Source organism: Prenolepis imparis, unplaced genomic scaffold (assembly GCF_030444845.1).
Source record: "Prenolepis imparis isolate NDT839.2.m4 unplaced genomic scaffold, iyPreImpa1.0 SCAF_10, whole genome shotgun sequence".
NCBI classification, from domain to species: Eukaryota; Metazoa; Arthropoda; class Insecta; order Hymenoptera; family Formicidae; genus Prenolepis; species Prenolepis imparis.
The window spans coordinates 11,176,201-11,188,444 of NW_028141168.1; the positions used below are offsets into that span (position 1 = coordinate 11,176,201).

The window sequence follows — 12,244 nt, forward strand, 5'->3', positions numbered from 1 at the left end:
GACGCGTAGCGAAAGATTCGAAAATATCGTAGTAATTAAACAATGGTATTACATATTCATAATGGTATTCACATATTATTATTTATATTTCTTAATATTATATTTAGCACATATTATATTATATATTCTATATATGCAAATTTTTATCTGCATCAGCTATAGTTGCAAATAAATAGCTATCAATCGTTTTGGAAAAAGCGATTGTCTTTTACGAGGAAATTGTATTCTGCCGTGGTTCGATCATGATGCGGGATGACGTTTAGCTTTGCTATTCAAAAATTATGTACCCTTCAAACATCGTCCTGTACGATTACGTGAGAGACGATCGAAAGAAACGAAATCGGAGGAGGCTATTGTCGAGATATATTCATATTTGGCTCCTACATTTTGCATGTGATTCGTACACAATGCGGTCCATCGGAAGCTGTCGTCTACTACTTCCGCTATCTGACTGCGGCACGTCTGCCTGCCTGTTTTCCCCTTCATTCTCTGTCCCGACAAAATTCGCATATATTTATTTGGTCCTATGAAAAAATATGAGAGCGTTTTTCGGCGAGTTCTCCTTCGCGTTTAATATTCTCTCCATATCGGGAAAGTAACTCGGAAAAATAAGACTGGTTCTATTTGCAAGGAATAAATATTAATTTATCACATATATATTTTTATCCTTTAGTTTCCGAAATTTTTATGATAATGTTTAATACACATGAAAATTAAGAATAAATATTGCACTTCTTTATACGCAGTGGCGCTAATAATAATATTAATTATTAATTTTAGCGGTTATCAATTTATCTATGATATTGCATTGCATGAACCACAAATATTACTTTTAGTAAAATATTACTGACCATAAAAAATTTAATATATCTAAAAGTATTACGGGGAAATAATGAACAGATTGAAAATAAAATTCCGACGTTTGCGTGAAATCCGTCGATCGTGCGGCGTATAACGACATCTTTATTAGGGAGACACGTGTGGTTGAAAAATGTTTTACCCTAATTACGAGACGATCTTGATTAAATATATTCTAGTAGATTTTCACTTGCCTTCTTCCCCTTCCGCTGCGCTCTTCTCGTCGCTATCTCGTACGCACACATGCGCGCACAGTTGTCACGTAATGGAATATATTCGTTACCGCGATATGATAACGGGTCGTCGTAAGTCAGGGAGTCATATTAGCTCGGAGAGATTCTAGTCGCGAAGCATAGCGTGATTTTTCAATTTATTAAAGCCGACGCACACGACTTCGTACGACTATCGCGACGAGCAGATAGGGAGATAAGGGTGAAATTTATGATCCACCTATTGGAAATGCGATGAGCGCTCTCGCTAATTAATCGAATTCAAATAGCCGTAGACATGAAGAAGTCGCATTGCGCGCGAATAAATTAAGAAGAAAGCACAACAATAATCGGCTAATGTAGCCGGAAGCGCGTACGTTTTGCACTTTATCTCCGTTCGATCTCATTAAGCGCGAGTGCTCCCGCAACTTTGTCGATGCGATCGAATCGCTCTGTATCAATTGTCGCCGACACCTTGGCGAATTTGAGCCTAATTACTTTATTGCGAACGTATCTCGTCGGGGAACAACCCGAATTAGGGTGCGCGTGAACTATCCGGATTCGTAACGCGATCGCGATAATCATCTATTGTACAACTAGATTGGTGTGAGTTTTTCAAATCAATAAAATTCGTGCCTATTATTTAAAGACAGTTAAGTCAAAGAATGTCTCGTGTATAAAAGATTGCACAATTAATAGAAAATACTTAATATTGCCTGAATGTACTGTTAATTAATATTGAGATATTATTCTATATCAATATTCTTATCAATTTTACTTTTCGTGTTATGCGTACATTGATTGTTATCGAATTGTTACATGCATACGCATGTAAAAATGTACAATTATACATATTGTTGCACATACACGATAAGTCTGATACTTTATTCACGAAATGTAACAACGTCTTTCATTGTTGAAGTGCCGCGTACTTGGGGGGGACGTATGAGAATGACAAACGATCATGGAAGGGTCGATCGGGTATTGGCATGCCACGCATGGTACGCGCAGGCTTATATAAATGAATCGCGTCCCCGGGGCCGTATCTTACGGAAATACGAAACATTAATGGACAGATGCGTTTTTGCCGACGGGAATGAATGGCCCGTGGCCGCGTGTCGATTTATCCTCGGCGAACGATTCTGTCACGTCGAAGGTACGCCGCGAAACCATTACGACGGAAACATTTTGATTATTTTTTCCGTGAAAAATGTTTCCGTAATCGCGCGTCCATTGTCCAGACACTGCTCCATTAGAAGAGAAATTAATGTGATTAATATGGAGCAAAAATAATTCATCAAATCATAAACATTTTCCGCGGAAACAAATATGAAAGCGATGATTGATGGATATAATTTTACATTTTCCAAGAATCTTAAATTAAAATAATTTTTTCAGAATTATTTTCTCGTGGGATTTACAGAAAAATAAGTAACTCGCTGTCTGCGAGATATATGTATATGAAGCTAAGCATTTTTTAAAACTTTTTTGCATCTGACGTGTTGAAAAAAAAAATGCGCGACACTTTTCGCCGAGAGAGCATTCTTTGTAGCTCAAAGCTTTCGCTCAAATAGTTGGTAACAATGCGTCGCGCACACTTTAAATTGCCAGCATACTCGAGAAAAAGAATATCTACGTCATATAAGCGAGAGGAACGTGTAGTAGTCTTGTGGTTTAGCGAGGTAAAGTACCTCGGCGCGTAACGAGGGTTAGTCGGGTATTTGCATAATGATTGCAATTATTATTGCCTTACCGCGCGTAATCTATAATGCAGTTCAAACGATAACCGCCAATGCATCGGGGACACGAGAAAGGCCCGTTAACATTCCCAGAGCGAGAGTGCTGGTGCAACACGGTGGCCCTTCACCCATTAGCGAGTGTCGACGAGAAGACCAACACATTGCCAGATATCGGCACCGTTGCATACTCTCGTCGGTTATACTAGATTAGCCGTCCTTAATGTCGTTCTTGTCGCAATCGGCCCCGATAGTCGTGATTTAAACCGAGAAAGTCACGGCAAAGCGACGAACATGTCATTTTATTTTCATGACCGTATAACCATTCTGTCTTCCTAATCTCAATCGAGCGAAATTAAATTTTTAGAGGCATTTGCATGTACATTTCGTATTACTATTGACATTAAAATAATATTGTGATATGAAAATAATGTTGCATACGTAAATATATATTGACACATTATGAAAATATCATAATCAAACATTTTTATTCTGTTTTTTTTATTGAAGTAGTTCTTTAATAGTGATAATTGCAAGTGAGATGCTGTGACTCATATTATTATAATTCACTATATTTATTATAGTTATTATATTATATTAAGCATAATAGAATGGCTATTAAGACCAACTAGATTTTAACGAATATATCAGAGACGTATTTAAAATTAAATCCATTATATTAAAGAGATTGTTTGTACGCAGAACACAAGACGCGGCAGTATTGTTTAATATTTTCTTAGGAGATTACTCCAGTGTATTCGCGAGATGCAAGCATCATCCCCAAGTCGGTAGGGTAGATACCCCTGGTAAGAGCTAAGGGGTCGCTAGTCGACCGTTTTCTTATCGACTGGAAGCTTCATGCAAAACGGCTCGCTGACTCCCCGATAGAAAGGGGTAGCTGCGAATTGCCACCGTCGATTTTAACGGCTGCCTAAGGTCCACCCCTTTGGGCGAACATTTGGCCGCGTGACCCCAACCGATTCCGGATAAACGGCCGACTCTATAATTGCATAAGTTATGATTGCATCAAATATATACTAGGTTGTGTGTTTCGAGGAATCAGTTCCTGCATCTCGTATCCTCGTTTATGCATGATTGCTTGTCGATGTATCGTGCGATATCGAGAGAGTATTATCGCGCTTTGTTTAGCATTTCTCTAATGCGAGGAAAGAAATAATGAAAGTAATCTATATCAAATATCGCTAATTTAAAGCCTGAGGTGATTATTTTATTCTTAATTCTTTTTTATTTGATATATTTGTTAAATATTTCACGAATAATTTATATGGTTAAAGGAATTTTAAATTTAGGAAGTGCATTTTTTTTATTTGTGATATACTTTCTTTTATTTTAGTTTTTTACATTGAAAATGCGACACGTTAATATATCGGTTTTAAATTTACATAAATTTTATTTTGAGAATAGAGTTTTTGTTATACAAATATAATTTTTTTTAAATTTTATTAAACTTTTTCTATAATGTCGAAAATATAGTTATTATTCTTTTTCTACATACCAACTGAACTAATAACATTTTTTAAATACATATATACATATATTATTGTTTACACATTACAATGCGAATCGATGAAAACGAATTCTTTTCACAAATCTTCGGTGATATAAACCGGTGTTTCGATACGTATGTTCTTTTTGTTATGGAATCCCAGTATGAATTATGATCACCCGCAATAGAAGGAACCCCTGTGAACAGTATATTGGATTCGCGATACGCATTTCGCGTGTTTCGTGATACTCAAATTTCAGCTAATAAATCACGGCTGCTCAAGGTGCAACCTTGAGAGGGTCGAAAGCAACTTATGATTTTTCGGGTCAAACGTGAATATGGAATCATACGTAGCTTGTCTAAACTCCAAGTTAAGTCTTTAGATTCGGAATTATTTGTGTCGAAATAAATAAAAATAGTTTTAAGAGAAAGCATATATATATTTTAAGAGAATACATATATGATTACTTTAAAACTTATTTTATCGCATAATATTATAGAAAACTATTTCTATCATTTAAAACAAAGCTATCAATGACAAAAGTTAATTATAAATAAAAAATAAATTTTTATATCGCATGTATATCTGTATACGTATATATAATTTTTAAATTACTTTTTAAATTTTTATTATCTCCAAATTATATCCAAGACACGCTAAAATATCGGATGCTTTGAAGTGAAGTCTTTAATATATTTTGTCGTATTATAAAATATTGATGCACGCATTACATTTACTGTAGATATTTTAGATGACGCAACGCTTTTCACTGAGACAGAAAGAAATTGAGTTTTATATTTTATCAGATGATTCGAGTTTTCCCTAATGCAGCTTTCGTCGTCGATATGTTTTATTCCGTGACTTTAATATTTTTACATGTCAAAGAAAACCGAAATAATCATGACCATATTATAAGTTTTACAAAAAATTCTTAATTTTAATATATTGAATAAAAAAGAAAAATTTATTACACAATAATTATTGATTCATAAAAATTTATTAAATTTTATAATGAATTTTTCAGACAAACCATGTTAAGACGTATTAAAGTGATTCACATGCACTAGCGGATCCTGACGTCGATAATGGGGGGGGGGGTTGCAAAATTATTTTATTTAATATTTTTGATTTCATGATTAGCTTTTATTCCAGGATCAACGACGTCGATAGCTCTTTGATGTTTGTTTTTCTTTATTTATATTTTTTAAACAAATTCAGCAAAACTGTTTCTTTTAATTTGGGGTTTAACCCTCCCCCCCCCCCCCCCCGATCCGCCAGTGTATATATGTATATATATATATATATTATATAGAATTTCTCGCCTAATTATTTTCATGCAACGAAATTATCTCATCATTTCGTCCTATGTCTGACTTAATCTATACTTAACTCCTTGAATGCGTAATGAGTACAATTTATAATGTATCTTATACATACATATTGTATATATTATATAGATATCAAGAATTTCGCCTAATTATTTTCGTGCAACGAAATTATCTCATCATTTCATTGTATGTCTGACTTAATCTATACTTAACTCCTTGAATGCGTAATGAGTATAATTTCCAGTGTATCTTATACATACATATTGTATATATTTTATATATATATATATATATATATATATATAACGAATTTCGCCTAATTATTTTCGTGCATGAAATTATCTCATCATTTCATCCTATGTCTGACTTAATCTATACTTAATTCCTTGAATGCGTAATGAGTATAATTTACAGTGTATCTTATACACTTATATATATATATATATATATAATATATACAATATGTATGTATAAGATACACTGTAAATTATACTCATTACTCATTACGTATTCAAGGAATTAAGTATAGATTAAGTCAGACATAGGACGAAATGATGAGATAATTTTATTGCACGAAAATAATTAGGTGAAATTCTTTATATCTATATAATATATATATAATATATATTATATCTATATAATATAAATATAATATATATTATATCTATATAATATATATTATATAGATACAAAGAATTTCGCCTAATTATTTTCGTACAACAAAATTACCTCATCATTTCGGCCTATGTCTGACTTAATCTATACTTAACTCCTTGTATGCGTATAATGAGTATAATTTACAGTGTATCTTATATTTATATATATACACTAGCGGATCCTGACGTCGATAGCTCTTTAATGTTTGTTTTTCTTTATTTATATTTTTTAAACAAATTCAGCAAAACTGTTTCTTTTAATTTGCAGGGGGGGGTTAACCCCCCCCCCCCTTACCCAGGATCCGCCAGTGTTCACATGCAATTGAATTGCATTTTAATAATTATTACAATAATTATTTTCTATGTGTATAATATATCATTTCTCGACAAATTATTTTAAAATTATATACATATACATATATGTATATTAAAATATATAAAATATAAGAGTTAAATTACACAAATTATTCACGAATTCTTTCGTATCATAACGAGGGTGCAGCCATCATTACGCCCACTGTATTGGTCGAGCGCCCCTCAATAACCTCGATACAAAATTCTTTTCACGTTGCTCTCAATGGTTAGATATAGGAAATATATGAAAGGCTCGACGTCTGATTCAACCGGCTCAATGTTAGTCGAGGCTTTCTCTCCAAAACACACGAGTGCCGTTTGTGAGGCGCCTATAAGCTCGGACCCCCCTTCCCCATGTAATGAAACATAAATTATTCAATCGAAATCAGCTGCGAACCGTCGGCGTCTGCCACGACGCCGGGTACTTTCCAGTCAAAAGCGACCTTTTAAACCGAAACCCTCGATCCTTTTCGCGAGAAAGGCGATGAAAGCGAAACGCCCGACCTCTGCTGTTTTTTTACGCGCATGTTTTGAACGATTTCATTTTTTTCTCGACGCTGAATATCGTCTAGCACATACGCGCCTTTGGTTTTTACTCGAGCAGGTAATTGGAAAATTTCGACTGTCCGTATTTCCCACGTCGAATTCTCGTTATTGAATCGTGCACAGAATTTCTAATAGTTTATTTAAAGCGTTTAAATTTTTTAAGAGCTTTAAATAGTAAGTTTGAAAACGGTATGCAAACAAAAATGTATTGTAGGGAGAATGCGATTATAATAAATTATTTTATACAATTCTATTAAAGAGTCACAATTCCAAAAAAATTTTAACGCGGCAGTAAAAATTAAAATAATATAAATGATAGATTCTTTCAAGAATTTTTAATGTAATTTTTTAATGCAGGGTACATTTGAGATAAACAAAACGATTTGTATATTTAAATAGATTTCTTTTAGTTATTGGAAAAAAATTAATAATTCCTTTCCATTATGTAAAATATCTTCTTTTACGTTCGCATGAGGCATCGAAAACAGGGCGATACACACCCCGCGTATCCCCAAGGACCTCTCCCGATTCCACTTCCGGAACGGGCACGCGCTTTAAAATTGAATGCACGGCTCAATTCCGGGCGTGTCGACACGCGCTTCGACGTCGACCGGGAATAGACGTTTAGGTGAGGCCGTCAAATAAAATACACTCGCGTCCCATGTGAAGGGAGTGACGTGAAAACGTTGCGATCCTTCCGCGGAAGCTTTATATTGTGCGTATATGCATGTCCTGCAGACGCACACGCAGTTTGTATTAGAAATCGAGGCTAATATGATCATGCAATTAGCAAAATATGACAACGAATATTTTCTGAGAAGTATCTGCAATGTGTAAAGATGTACAGATCACGCTAATCCCGGTAGAAAATAATGATTCTTTTATGATTTTAAGCAAATAATCAATTTTTACGCAATATATTACATATTAGTAATTGAGAAAATATTCTGTCTTGCATCTTTGCATGTGTAAATGTTAGATATATGTAATATTGATAGACAAAAGTATCATATATTGAAGTAATTGAGAATGTGCTTGGAGGATCTCTTGGAATACTCCAAGATCGCGATTTGCCACGTTGACTCAAGCTGCAAACTCCCACGCGCTCTGGCAGCCTAATTAAGCGTCTATGTACGACGAAAGACGGGTTAGAATAACGTTCATTGTGAATCAATGTTTAGTTTGATGGAATGCATTGTGTGTGCTGTTTGATAAAGAAAATATCTGAGAAGGCGTAACATTTTTTGTCACGCAGAATTAATTCTGCGTATTTCAACGTAAATCGGGAACAATGTTTATATATGTATATCAATTTATGAATGAGATGCAATTAATCTCATTATACAAGGTTTCACGCGTTTTATTTACCACCACCACTTGTAATATTACCTTTTTCATTGAAAATTACACTCGATTATTTTATATTAACAAGAGAGAATGCAAAAATTGCTTGTATATTGCTTGTATATTGCTGTGTGTAATATAATGCATGCTCGAGTTACATAAAAATTCTTTCCGATTATTCATGATATTTTACCCAACGTGACAATAAAAATCTAGATATTTCTATATAAATCCATTTTATACAATTTTCTCTTGTCAAATTTTTATCTCTTGCCAGTCGCATTTTTTAAATAGTAATTAATTTGAACGTTGCTATAATTTAGATTTTATATTTGTGTTACAGATAACGTAAAATTCGGGAGTGCCGTTAAAAGTATCGCGCGTACGAGTGCGGGAGTGCCGTTAAAAGTGTCGCGCGTTAGTCGACTTTGACGACCCTGACATCCTGAGAGGAGGAGGAGGCCTAGGAGAGGCATCGGGCATCGGCGGAGAAACCCTAAGGTGAATAATGTTAATTGTATATTAATTATTATAAATTACAAATTCAAAAGGAGGCTATATGGAGCCACGCGTAGGGTGTAGGTACGCAAATATTATTTGCCTCCTTTTGAATTTGTAATTTATCAATGCAGGGAGCCTACATTGTTACTTATTAATTATTATAAATTGCATTTATTCAGTTTATTTATTTAAATAATTTAAACAAGAGAAACTTAGAAATATATAAATTTTTAAGAGATTATATATAAATATAAATTCTATAAAATAATCTTCTATAAAATCCTATAAATAATAATCCTATAAAAAATTCTACTTAAAAATTGTTTTTTTTTTATTTATACAATTATTTTATATTTATAGTTTATTATTGTTATGCACCAAATATAAAGTTTGGCGCATAACAATAATAATTTTTTGAAATAGTAATTAATTTGAACTGCTATAATTTAGATTTTATATTTGTATGTTACAGGCAGCGTAAAATTCGGGAGCATCGGGCACCGGCGGAGCAACTCTAGGCAACCTAAGGCAACCTGAGGCAACCCTAAGGTGAGTGAATCCTTATTTGTATATTAATTGTATATTATAAATCACTTAGGTCTCGACATGCATTTTTCGCGTAATTTAATTTAATTAAGTAGGAATCGAAGTGAGAGACAGGAATCCAAGTTATAAATTATCATTTCTCGTTGCGATCTTGATAATCACTGACAATAATATTTTTTAAAAAATACTTAGAATCAAATATATTTCGTCTGATGTTTTATATTGTTCGATTTTTCGATGATTTAAGATTTAAGTAATTCGGATTGAGAACGCACGAATAAAACGATCGAATCGCAAACTCGAATAATAAGGATAAACTCCGTAATACAATCGCCTAATAAATAATTAATTTCTATATTTTAAATATTAACGTTGTATTATTTTCCTCGTGATGCATCGTATCAGTATTAAATTATTTTTTTTATCTTAATCGAGATAAGTTTGAAAAATAATCGAAAACTTATTTCACGAGCAATAAATTAGTATTTTATTACCTCAGACATCCGAATTTGATTTCTCATAGTGGGGGTATCAATTTAAATAAGGTAATACAATCAAAAGTGGAAATCGTGGATTAAGAGGGCAAGCAATAATTTTGCAAATGTGTTTCGAAAACCTATGGTCTTTCTTGCATGTTTACACTACTATACATAAATTGGACCATTCTCGTTGTTGAAGGCGTGCGTGCAATAAGAGGTGCGTGACCCGAGGTACACGATTACCGGTTGGCGCGAAACTCGGACCGATTTGAAATATAACCTACTCGTTATTAATAAAATTTGCATTTACAAGGGCGAAAAGGTGTCACGGCACGCCACGCGGGACGATAGAACACTATTCCTATCTTTAATAAGGTTTGCTTGATTCGAAATTAATGATCTGCCATTTCTTTTAACAAGCTGGCCTAAGACTTGCATTTTTAAACAGCTCTAACTTATCGCCTAATTACTAGAATAGATCTGAAAGTGATTGATTGATTACATAACAATCGTTATTTTACATGTAAAATCTGGATATATTTTTTTAGATTTTGTAAATTATTTCTCTTATACTAAAACGAGTTATTTATTAATTATTTGACTTCGTGACTATATAATGAGATCTCATCTTTCACCGACAAGTTTAACATTAAGTTTCTAATTCAAGGCTTTCGCCGCGTAATCGATCTCGTGTACATACATGCTTTTTTTAAATAAAATCCAACAGACGCGTTCGTTTAGCGCTAAGCCTCGGCGAGCTCGTGGAGTCCGTGGGGTTTGATTACTTGTTATCGAGGTAACTCAACCGTCGTCTGGCATCTGATAAAGGCCCGCGAGTAATTATTAATCATAGACCGGGCAGTATAACGATCCATCCGAGTCTTATCTCGGTGTCGAGTGATGTATGTACGTGGCCGAGGTCTACGCGCCGCAGCGTGACGGGAGGGCAAGCGGGGTTGTGCAACGTCTAGAAGGGTGGCGGTGGTGCTTGGTGTTGTTGCTTGGTAGGTTACTTGCTCGCTCGCTTAGCTCCCGGCTAAGCGGGGTTGCAATACTTCACCGAGATAATAACTAATAATCGATAGTGGCATTGCCAGGTACGTAAGTACGTGATCGCGCGAATAGTCCTTTACCCCCTTCCACTTTTCTTTAACTCAGTTTCACCCCACTACCCTTCCGCCTTCTCTCCCTTCATCAGTCGAATCGGTAGGTAGTTTCGCCTTTTAATCACCCATAACCACCCGACGATGGGCTACATGCAAGACGCTCGTAGGTCAAAGGTTGCGCACTCCGACTTCGTAAATTATCGCGAGCTTAACTGTTACCTCGCCGAATGAACAGTTCGAATACGACGTATCTTTCGCGGGAATGCAATTTCTGAAGAGCGAGAATGCAATTTTCTCGTGTAACGTGTGTATCGTACGTAGAGTGAAATATTTGCAAAGACTCGACACGCCATACATACATATACATATATAGACTTCTTCTTCAAAGATATATTACATTGTACTTTAAGTACCAGGTCGATTGCAGTGCATATTTAGGAATAATATACGCGAACAAATATGAACCAAAAATAAATATTCGTTGCACAGTATACAAAATGAACTCATTAATTATATATATGGAAAGATATTATTTAAAAATATATTAATTCGTTATTATGTTAAAAAATATTATTAATGATCGATATTTAATCTACGTTGACCATTTATGATTCGCGCGCGAATCGTGCATATATACCTGTGCTATTTATATACAAGAGAGGGAATCGAGCGACAGAAAGAATGAAACACGCAGCTAGGATGGTGTGGAAGAGAAAGGGGTGGAATGAGGCTGTCGGTCTGTGCACAGCGGTGTGCAAGGTAGGGTCGCTGGATCGCCACGCGAGATAAAGTATTACAATCGAACGCACGCAATAAGCCCTATCGCTAGTCGATCAGCAATAAAATGTAAAATTTAAAACGACAATTATCTCGTGCCGTGTATCTGGCTAACTCGTCGACGCGTCGCTCCATTTAACTTCCTCTCTCGCACTCTCCGCTTCCGTAACGTACCACCTATGTCGCGACTAACCACCATCGGCCCTTCCACAACTCGCGCGACCGGTTCAATAATTAATACATCGACGACACTATATCGTTGCTAGGCGATTATTTCGCCAAACATGCTCGCCGAA

At 34.9% G+C, this 12,244-nt stretch overlaps 1 long non-coding RNA gene across 2 annotated transcripts in view; it reads left to right on the top strand.

The window, feature by feature from the left end:
- Positions 1–12,244, top strand: part of LOC145941544 (uncharacterized) — a 264,923-nt gene that overhangs the window by 8,952 nt on the left and 243,727 nt on the right. For both annotated transcript variants that reach the window (XR_014426177.1, XR_014426178.1), the window contains exons 3-4: positions 8,883–9,040; positions 9,513–9,589. This is a non-coding gene — a long non-coding RNA (uncharacterized LOC145941544). The remainder of the gene's footprint in view (positions 1–8,882; positions 9,041–9,512; positions 9,590–12,244) is intronic.